This window comes from Cervus elaphus, chromosome 10 (genome assembly GCF_910594005.1).
Source record: "Cervus elaphus chromosome 10, mCerEla1.1, whole genome shotgun sequence".
NCBI lineage: Eukaryota > Metazoa > Chordata > Mammalia > Artiodactyla > Cervidae > Cervus > Cervus elaphus.
The window spans coordinates 41,012,814-41,023,959 of NC_057824.1; the positions used below are offsets into that span (position 1 = coordinate 41,012,814).

The 11,146-nt window shown below is 44.0% G+C and overlaps 1 non-coding gene across 1 annotated transcript; it reads left to right on the plus strand.

Moving 5' to 3' along the window:
* Positions 1-7,175: 7,175 nt before the first annotated feature.
* Positions 7,176-7,248, plus strand: TRNAG-UCC. Its single transcript has one exon. It is a non-coding gene; the product is annotated as a tRNA-Gly (tRNA).
* The last annotated feature ends 3,898 nt before the right edge of the window (positions 7,249-11,146 follow it).

An 11,146-nucleotide genomic window follows, 5' to 3' on the forward strand; every position in this document is an offset into this window, starting at 1 on the left:
CCACTGTCAAATCCAGAGCTGTCTTCTGGATTCCGTCCATCCCCACCACCCTTGTCAGTCTAGGCCCTCACTGGTTTTTATTTGGACCATCAGAACAGCCTCCTCTTGGGGACTTGCCTGGTGGTCCAGTGGTTAGGACTCAACACTTTCACTGCCAGGGATCAGGGTTCAATCCCTGGTCAGGGAACTAAGACTATGTAAATTGTGCAAAGTGAACATGAAAGTCGTTCAGTCATGTCCGACTCTTTGCGATCCCATGGACTATACAGTCCATGGAATTCTCCAGGCAAGAATACTGGAGGAGGTAGCCTTTCCCTTCTCCAGGGGATCTTCCCAACCCAGGGAACGAACCCAGGTCTCTCACATTGCAGGTGAATTCTTTACCAGATGAGCTACCAGGGAAGTGTAAACCCATGCAGCGTGACCAAAAAAAGAACACCCTTCTTTCTGCTCTTCCCACCTGCAACCCTTTCCCTTCACGTCCTCAGATGCTAGTGCTCCCCAAATAAATGAGATAATGTCAATCCCCAACATTAGCAAAGTCAATGCCCCCCCACAGCTTCCCGGATTGCGCTCAATAGCTGCTGTCTCATTTGGTCCCCATCCCACAACCTCATCTCTCCTACTACTTCTTTCCCTGCTGCATGGACCCCCGGCCTTAATGACACCAAGGACCCCAGACACCTTGGAGTCTTTGGCTGTGTGGCTTCCCCCACCAGGTATGCTGTTTTGTCCCTTCATTGACGGTCAGACTTCTCATCCTTCAAGACCCAGTTCCAGCCTCTCCCAGCCATCCAGGCAGACAGCCTCATGAGGTGTGGGCCGAGTCTGCTTCCACCTTAGACCAGCCTGGGCCTGACTCATTTCTGCTTCTCCCCAGCAATCAACATGATGTGAGGCACAAGGTACATGTTCACTAAAAATCTGAATGGAGAGATGAATGAATAGCATATTCCCTCATACCATTATCCCAGCATAAAGACAACGGAAATAAGTTCCATGAGCAAGGATTTTTAAAATTGAAATATAACTGATATACAGTATAACTTATAGGTGTACACTATAGTGTTTCACAATTTTTAAAGGTTATATTCCATTTGTAGTCATAAAACATTGGCTATATTCCCTATGGTATATAATATATGCTCATAGCTTAGTCATTTTATGCATAAAAGTTTGTATCTCTTAATCCTCTTCCCCTATATTGCTTCTCTCCTACCCTCTTCCCATTGTTAACCGCTAGTTTGTCCTCTGTATCTGTGACTCTGCTTCTTTTTTGTTATATTCACTAGTTTATGGTATTTTCTGGATTCTACATATAAGTGACATCATACAGTATTTATCTTTCTTTGTCTGACTTATTTTACTTAGCCTAATACCCTCCAAGTCCATCCATATTGTTGCAGGTGACAAATTTTTTCTTTTTTATGGCTGAGTAGTATTCCATTTTGTGTGTGTGTGTGTGTGTGTGTGTGTGTACACCACACCTTCTTCATTTGTTCATTTGTTGAAGTGCACTAAGGTTGCTTCTATATAACTGTAACTGTAATATAAAAAATGCTGCTATTAACATTGGGGTGCATATATCTTTTTGAATTAGTTTTTCTTTTTTTTTTTTTAGATACATACCAGGGAGTGGAATTGCTGGGTCATAAGGTAGTTCTATTTTTAGTTTTTTGAGACACCTCCATAATGTTTTCCTTAGTGGCTGCAACAATTTTCATTCCTATCAACGGTGTACGAGGATTCCCTTTTCTCCACATCCTTACCAACGGCTATCATTTGTGTTCTTTTTGATGACAGCCATTCTGAGTGGTGTGAGATGATTTCTCATGGTGGTTTTGATTTGCATTTTCCCTGATGACTAACGGCATTGAGCACCTTTTCATGTATCTGTTGGCCATTTATGTATCCTTTTTGGAAAAATACCTATTTAGGTCTTCAAGGCAGGGATTTTTGCTTGTTTTGTCCATTGCTGGTTCTCTAATGACACTATGGCACCTGGCACATAGTAGGTGCTCAATAAATACTCACTAAGTGAAAAAAGAAAACCAACAGGGACTTTCTTGGCAGTCCAGTGGTTAAGACTCTGCACTTACAATGCAGCGGGTGTACAATGCAGGTTCGATCCCGGGTCGGAGAACTAAGATCTCACATGCTGTGTGCTGCAGTCAGAATTTTTAAAAATAAACTAAATATTGATTAAATGAGTGAATGCATGAAAGATACACAACTCAACCTGGCTGCGGCTCTAAGGATGGACACAGGCACACACAATATAATGACAATGATAGTCTCCATCATGGGTCAGTGATTGTGACCTCAACATATCCATGAACACTTAAAGTCTACTCAATTACCCGGTGAGGTGGGTTGCCTGGACCACACACCAGCCTCTCTGCCTAAGTGGCCTTTCTAGAGCATCAGCATCACCAGGTCACCGCCTGCTCTGAAAACCTCCCCAGTTCCCCATTGCTGATGAGATAAAATCCAGACTTCCTCACCTTACTTTCCACTTTAGCATCCCCCCATGTACCTGATTCCAGTCTCAAGCTAGTCCCCATGTCTCCCCACCTCTATACCTTTCTTCATGTTATTCATGACTCTTGGAATACCCTTCCCTCTCCCATCCCTAGTTCTAATTCCTACTCTTCCTTCCATGTTTAGCTGCAGGAGTCTTTCTTGACCCTCCTGAAGCCAGAGAGCAGCTTGTTACATATACAGATGACCAGGTCTCTTCCTCGGAAATTCAGAGTCAGTAGATCAGGGTTTTTAGCACAGACCTCTGGCAATTTTTATTTTCAGTCAAGTTTGGGAACCATGGTATATCAGATAAGCAAGGTTAAGGCTAGGTTATGCTACACAACAAACATCTCCCAAATCTGAATGATATAATACAACAAAGGTTTATTTTTGCCATGGGCTTGAGTTACTTCCCAGAGCACCTGTCCTTCAAGGGAGACTCAGAGACTTATCAGCCCACTGGGCTCTGGGTACCTCATATTGAAGGACTCCATCTGATTAATCTCTGCCTCCTGATGGTACCTGGCATAGGACATAACGCAACTGCTTGCTCAGGAACAGAAGAAGAAATACCCATTTGACCTACTCATACATTAACCATTGTTAATTGAGACCCTGCTGTTTGTGCCAAGAGCTTCCCTGATAGCTCAGTTGGTAAAGAATCCGCCTGCAATGCAGGAGACCCCAGTTCGATTCCTGGCTCAGGAAGATCCACTGGAGAAGGGATAGGCTACCCACTCCAGTATTCTTGGGCTTCCCTGTGGTGCAGCTGGTAAAGAATCCACCTGCAATGTGGGAGACCTGGATTCAGTCCCTGAGTTGGGAAGATCCCCTGGAAAAGGGAACAGCTACCCACTCCCGTAGTCTGGCCTGGAGACTTCCATGGACTGTATAGTCCATGGGGTTGAAAAGAGTTGGACACGACTGAAAAACTTCCACTTTCACTGCTGTTGGTGCCAGGTCTATGCTCTGTGGCTAAAGACAGAGGAGGGCAAAACAAACATCGACCGGTCCACATGGAGCTGGTTACCTAATTTCTCTAAGCCCTATTTTCCAGATCTGTAAAATGGGTTCCAATCCTCACCCTCTAGGCACAACATGAGGATTTACTGAGAAAATGAGCGTGGAAGCCATTTGTAAATTTGAAAAATCTCAACTCAAGCAGATGTGGAAGAGCACTGTTATTCTGGTGTGTGCCCCTCCCTGTTCCTCCACCCCTTCAAATCCAGTGCTCAGGTTATATTCATTGCCCGCATGCTGTCGGTTCAGTTGTGTCTGACTCTTTGCGACCCTATGGACTGGCTTTGCAACCAACCCGTGCCAGGCTCCTCTGTCCATGGGATTCTCCAGGCAAGAACAGCGGAGTGGGTTGCCATGCTCTACTCTGGGAGAACTTTCCCAGGGATCAAATCTGCATCTCCTGCACCTCCCGCATTGCAGGCGGATTCTTTACTGCTGAGCCGCCTGGGAAGCCCTTATGTTCATTAGGCCTCAGGAATTTGGTCCACATCCCTCTACATGCTGTTTACACTACCTGTTCAAATCATCCTGAATCTGAAAGTGAATATAATGTTGATCACTGACATAGTCCTTATCGTGTGTCAAGCTAAGTTTAAGTGGTTTTGTTTTTTAATTTTTTGGCTGCACTGTGCATCCTTAACCAAGGATCATACTCATGCTCCCTGCATTGGAAGTGTGGAGTGTTAACCACTGGGCCACCAGGAAAGTCCCTGTTTAAGTGTCTCATATGTGTTAATTCATTTAATCTTCATGGATAACCATCTGGAGTTACTGTTAATATTGTTTCTATTTACAGATAAGGAAACTGAAGCAAAAAGTTTAAGTAACTTACTCGAGACAGGAGCAGGGATTCAATCCAGGCAGAAATTGTGGAGTATTGAAGCATTCTTCTAATCAACTGGTCAGTGCCCCCCAGGGGGCTCTTTCTAGCCTCTCTCGCCATCAAAACCAGAGTCCACATCATCAGTAGAGACTAGAGCATGGTACTGACTTTGTAGATGTATTTTGGGAGAACTGATGGCATTATAATATTGCTGCTGCTGCTGCTAAGTCGCTTCAGTCGTGTCCAACTCTGTGCGATCCCATAGACGGCAGCCCACTAGGCTCCCCCGTCCCTGGGATTCTCCAGGCAAGAGTACTGGACTGGGTTGCCATTGCCTTCTCCATTACAATATTGAGTCTCCTCCTATCCTGGTACATGGTATATCTAGCCATTAGTTTAGGACTTCTTTAAAGTCTTTCAATAAAATTAAAAAATTTTCTCTCATAAAGGCCCTTAATATATTCTTTTTTTTAAAGATTTTTTTGATGTGGACCATTTTTAAAGTCTTTATTGAATTTGTTACAATATTGCTTCTATTTCATGTTTTGGTTTTTGCTTCAAGGCATGTGGGCTCTGAGCTCCAAGACCAGGGGTCGAACCCACATCCTCTGTTAAAGGCAAATTTTTTTTTTCTTTTTTTTTATTAGTTGGAGGCCAATCACTTCACAACATTTCAGTGGGTTTTGTCATACATTGATATGAATCAGCCATGGATTTACACGTATTCCCCATCCCGATCCCAGCTCCCACCTCCCTCTAAAGGCAAATTTTTAAACCACTGGACTGCCAGGGAAGTTCCAAGGCCATTAACATATTTTTAAAAGATTATTTTTAGGCATCATATATTTCTGCAAATGGTGTTTTTACATTTCCTAACAGTTTGTTGCTATGATGTATAATGGCAGTTTATTTTAAGGTGTTTCTCTTATTTCCTCCAACTTGCCTCCACATTCAGCCAGAGCCAGAGACTCAGGAGTGATGTAGGACCCTCCTCCTCTCTCACCTTCCCTTCAAATCTGATGGATTCTTTCTGTTTTTTAAATATTTATTTTTATTTATTTATTTGGCAGCACTGGGGTCCTAGTTGCAGCATGTGAGACCTAGTTCCCTGACCAGGGATCAAACCCAGCTCCGCTGCATTGGGAACCTGGAGTCTTGGCCACTGGACCACCAGGGAAGTCCCTCTGGATTCTGTCTCTTTAGTAAATGCTCCATTCCTATCTTCAGGCTTCAGTGTAGGCCTCACTATTTTGGGCCTGACTCATAACTGATCTCCCAATCAGCCTTCACACAGGGAGGGCTATAGTCAACACTTACTGCACCCTTTGCAGTTAGAAAAAGGTGTCCCTTCCTCACAACACTCTACCTCCTTCTGTAAGATCATTATTGTAATAAATATCCCAATATTGAATACATGGTGTCTGCATGTTGCTAGCCCTTTCGTGGGGTACCTTGTGTAGTGTGTACTGGCACAGTCATCTGTGATGGCCTTACACCTGGCCACCAGAGGATATCTCCATAAAATGAAAGTTTGATCATGGTATTCTATGGTGGGCTGGATGTCTGTGTCCCACTATTCTCCAAAATCATATGCTGAAGCCCTAATTCCTAATGTAATGATAGCAGGAGGTGAGGCCTTTGGGAGGTAAGCAGATTTAGATCAGGTGATGAGAGTGGAGCCTATGATAGGATTAGTGACCTTATAAGAAAAGGAAGAGACAGCAGAACTTTCTGTTTCTGCCACGTGAAGATACAGTGAGGACAAGCCAGGAAGAGAGCCCTTACCAAGGACTGAATCTGTTGGCACCTTGACCGTGGACTTTCCAGCCTCCACAGCTGTGAGAAATATCTATTGTTTAAGCCACTGGGTACATGGAACTTTGTTGGAGCAGCCCAAGCTAATAAGACATATTCCTTTGCTTATAATTACTCACAGGTATCCCTTTACCATTCTTTCTTTGATATAATTGTTTAAAATAAATACTTTCACATGGTTCAAAACTCTAATTAAATTATATCAAAGTTTTACTGAAAAAATTCTTACTCTAACAATTGTACTCACCACCCATAGGAGCCACTTTTTTTGGTTTATGCAACATTCCAAGATTTCTTTATGAGGTTACAGGAAAAATACCTATGGGCACATGCACACACACACATGCTCACACATACACTTTTTCTCTTATACAACAGTAGCATGATACATTCATTATAACATTTTAACTAAAAACATGTTTTGAAACATTTTCACATTTATACATAATGAATGCCTTCATTCTTTTTGATGGCTGCATACCCACTAATGGACACATTTCTGATGTATTGCAAACAATACCCAGTGAGTAGTATTGATGTATGTATGTGTTATTTCACACATATGCAGATCTGGTGACTTAAAATTCCTTTTCCTCACCCTTTGCAGCCCTTATGGACTTATAACTTGCTTTGACTAATAGAATATGGTGCAAGTAGTGTGCAGCTTTTGAGTAGGGCCTCAAGAGACCTTGCAGCTTCTCCTCCCACCCTCTTGGAATGCTGAGGCCACTATACTCTGAAGAAACCCAGGTTGAAACACCATGGAGAGAGAGTGTGTGTGGTTCAACCCTGTTGGTCAACTGGACCATCAGAGCTTAGGTCCCAGACATGTAAATGTAAGAAAGGTCATCATGGGCCACCCAACTCCAGCCAAGGTACAAGTTGATTGTTGCTACTTGAATAAAATGAGACCAGCAGAAAAACCACCCAGCTGTCCTTAGAATCTGGAGAAACAATACATGCATTCAGAATTCAGAAACAGTATATGGGGACTTCCCTGGTGGTCCAGTGGCTAAGACTCTGCACTTCCAACGCAGGGGGCCCAGGTTTGATCCCTGGTCAGGGAATTACATCCCACATGACACAAATAATTTTGCATGCCCCAATGAAGACCGTCCACAGCCAAATAAACAAATATTTAAAAAAAGAAACAGTATATGCACTCAGAATTTTGACACATATGGTCTAGGTTGTATCATTTTGCAGGCCCCATGGACAAGTGAAAGTCCCTGTTTCCCCACAGTTTTGCCAAAAGACTGGGTTGCCAAACATGAACTTTGTTAGACTTCCCTGGTGGTCCAGTGGTTAAGACTCTGTGCTTCCTCTGCAGGGGGCATGGGTTCCATTCCTGGTTAGGGAACTGGGATCCCACAAACTTTGGCATTCCAGCCAAAAAAGAAAAGAAAATGTTGCTAATACAATATATCTCAGTATTATCTTAATTTTCACTTCTCTTACATGCAAAAATGAACATCTGCCTATTTAAGTCTTTATTGTCTTTTTTTGTGATCTGTCATGTTCTCTGGCCATTGTTTTTTATTGAACTGTTGGTCTTTCTTATCACTACATGGAGCTCTTTAAATAGTAGGGAGATTAGCCCTTTGTGTATGATAAGAATTGCAAATATTATTTTCCCAATTTGTCTTTTGATTGTGCTTTCATTTTTTTTGCCATGAAAACTTTCTCATGTAGACAAATATACTAATCTTCTATTTTACATTTTCTGATTTTTTTAATATCCATTGTGGCTCAGCTGGTAAAGAATCTGCCTGCAATGTGGGAGACCTGGCTTCGATCCCTGGGTTGGGAAGATCCCCTGGAGAAGGAAAAGGCTAGCCATTCCAGTATTCTGGCCTGGAGAATTCCATGGACTGTATAGTCCATGAGGTCTAGAAGAGTTGGACACAACTGAGCAACTTTCACTTTCTAATGTGCTTTTATTTTTTAATTGAAGTTTGATTTACAATGTTGTGTTAGTTTCAGCTGTACAACAAAGTGATTCAATTATACATGTATATGTCTGTTTTTTCCAGATTCTCCTTCCTTACAGGTTATTATAAACTATTGAGTGTAGTTTCTGAATTTTGAGCTGTAGTTAGGAAGGTCTTTCTCATTATGAGTTATAAAGAATTTTGTCCATTTTTTTCCCTAGCATTTTTATGGGGGTTATCCAAACCAGCTGTGTGATGCATCACCTTCAGAATGAAGCTCCAGGCCAAGGTTATGGCACAGGTGACCTGGTGTCATCCCCACGGAAAGGAAATAGGAAGTACAAGAAGTTAATTTAGGAGATTCTTGGGGGAGATGATGCGTGGTGTTTGGAACATGGTGAGTTTAAGGCATTCATGGAACTCCAGGAGGGGATGTCCAGAAGGCAAGTGGATTCAGAGTTCTAGAGCTTCAGAGAAAATTGGGGGCTGGAGATATGGATTTGGGGGCCAAATATGGATGTTGATTAAAGCCATGAGAGACAAGAGGTTCCCAGGTGGCACTCTAGGGCATGATTAAGGTCAGGCTCAGGACACATCATGAGGAGAGAGTGGGGGGGGGGGCGCTTCACCTCTGTAGCCCTTGGGGTTTCAGCACAAAACCAGCCTCAGAGACATTGGAGGGTGCACAGAAGCCCTTTATGTGACCCATGCATGGATATCTTTGGTTCTCGGTGTGTATGTGGACTTAGTCTTTTAGTCATGTCCAACTTTTTGCAACCCCATGAACTGTAGCCCGCCAGGCTCCTCTGTCCATGGAATATTCCCAGCAAGAACACTGAACCAGGTAATCATATCCTTCTCCAGGGAATCTTCCCAACCCAGGGATTGAACCCAGGTCTCCTGCATTGCAGGCAGATTTTTTACTATCTGAGCCACCAGGAAAGCCCTTGGCTCTTGGGAAGACAGCAAACAAGGAATGAGAGGAGGACCAACAACCTCCCCAGCAGTCTGTTCCCACCCAACAGATGTGGAAGAGAGACCCTATGACGGGGGAAGGGAAGAGACTCGTTTTGCCATTGGCCCCCACCTCACCACCAGATGATCCAAAGTAGAGCATTAATAGGTGGCAGCAAGTCCCCCAAGGGTGAGTAGGACACAGGGAGCCACTCCTGGCTGGTGTTTTTCTTGGATCATGGTGTACTGGTTAAGAGCATAGAGTCTGGAGCTTCCTCTCTGGTTCCAAATCCTGACTCTCATATTTGCTAGTGTGTAACTTTGGGCAAGTTACTTACTGCCTCTGTGTCTTAGCCTCCTCCTCTGTAAAATGAAGACAGTAATATAGTACTAATCTCACAGAATGTACATAAGGATGAAATGAGTAAATTTTTATTAAGTACGTATATCAGTGCCTGGCACACAGTAAATGCTAAGGAAATGTCAATTAAAAAGAAATTGGGCAGACTTCCCTGGTCGTCAAGTGGTTAAGAATCCACCTGCCATGCAGGGGACACAGGTTCAAACCCTAACTGGGGGCTTAAGAACCCACATGCTGGGGGGCAACTAAGCCCACGTCGGGCAACTTCTAAGCCCGCAAACTCTGGAGCCCTCCAAACAACCAGACAAGAAGCCCAAATGCTACAACTAGAGAGTCCATGCACCACAACAGAAGATCCTCCATGACACAGCGAAGATCTCGAGTGCTGCAACTAACACCTGATGCAGTCAAATAAATTAATTAAAAAAAACAAAAGAAGTTGGGAATTCCCTGGCGGTCCAGTGGTCAGGACTCTGTGCTTCACTGCCAAGGATCTGGATTCCATCTCTGGTTGAGGAACTAAGATACCTCAAGCTGCATGGTGTGGTTGAAAAAAAAATTCATTCCTTCATGAGTATTTATTAACCAGCTACAATGTGCCAGGCAGTGTTGCAGGTGCTGGAGACACGGCAGTGAATAATTAAGGTGAAAATCCCTGTCCTCTTGGAGCTTACTTTCTAGTGGGGTAGAGAGGAGGGGTGGAGGCAGACAATAGATAACACAAATTAGCAAAATACATGGTATGTCACATCCAAGTGAAGACATGAGAGATGGGCAGGAGTTGGCAAGGATCTGGTGCACGGTGGGGCTCAGGAGATGAAAAGGGGAAGAAAGACCCTGGAGGAGTAGTAGCAGCATGGAATCCCTGGCAGAGACACCCGGGCTGTTGACATCCTGTGATCCAGGAGAACTAATATTCTTCTCAGCTATTCTGAGACTCACCGAGTGACCTTGGGGCATCCTTCTATAGAAGGTGGGTTCCAAAAGGGCAAGGCATTCTTGTCTGCCCTGATATATCTCTGGCCCTAAAACAGGGTCTGGCCCATACAATAAAAATTCACTGAATGAATGAATGTCTACAGGGTCAGGGTTAGGGAAGTGTCACCAACAGCCTGAAGCATAAAAGAGAAGACCAGGGAACCATAAGCTTCATCTTCAGTTATATGAGAGGCTAAGATTCTATAAACAAATATCTACTGAGGGCCTAACATGTGCTGGGTTTCCCAGTTGGTTCAGTGGTAAAGAATCTGACAAGGAAGGAGACACAAGAGATGCTTGGTTTGATCCCTGGGTTGGGAAGGTCCTCTGGAGGAGGAAATGGCAACCCGATCTGGTATTCTTGCCTGGAAAATTGTATGGACAGAGAAGCCTGGTGGGCTACAGTTTGTGTGTGTTAGTCACTCAGTCGTGTCCGACTCTTTGTGACCCCATGGACTGTAGCCCACCACGCTCCCCTGTCCACAGTCATGCCCTCACTTTAGCAACTCACAGGCCACGATAATATGGCATATTTTTGTGGGCTCCAGAGGGCAGACCCCAGTGCAAGGTGGGGGTCTGGGGAGGGGGTTGTCTAAGTGACATGCTGCTCAATGTAAGACTCTTTTCTCAGCGCGAGCTGCCCTGAAATGCCCTGCTCGAAGGTGGTGAGTGCAGCGGGACTGCAGTGTTCAAGCCGGGCGCCAGCCAGCCGCCCACCTGTCAGAAAATGTGCCAGGAGTA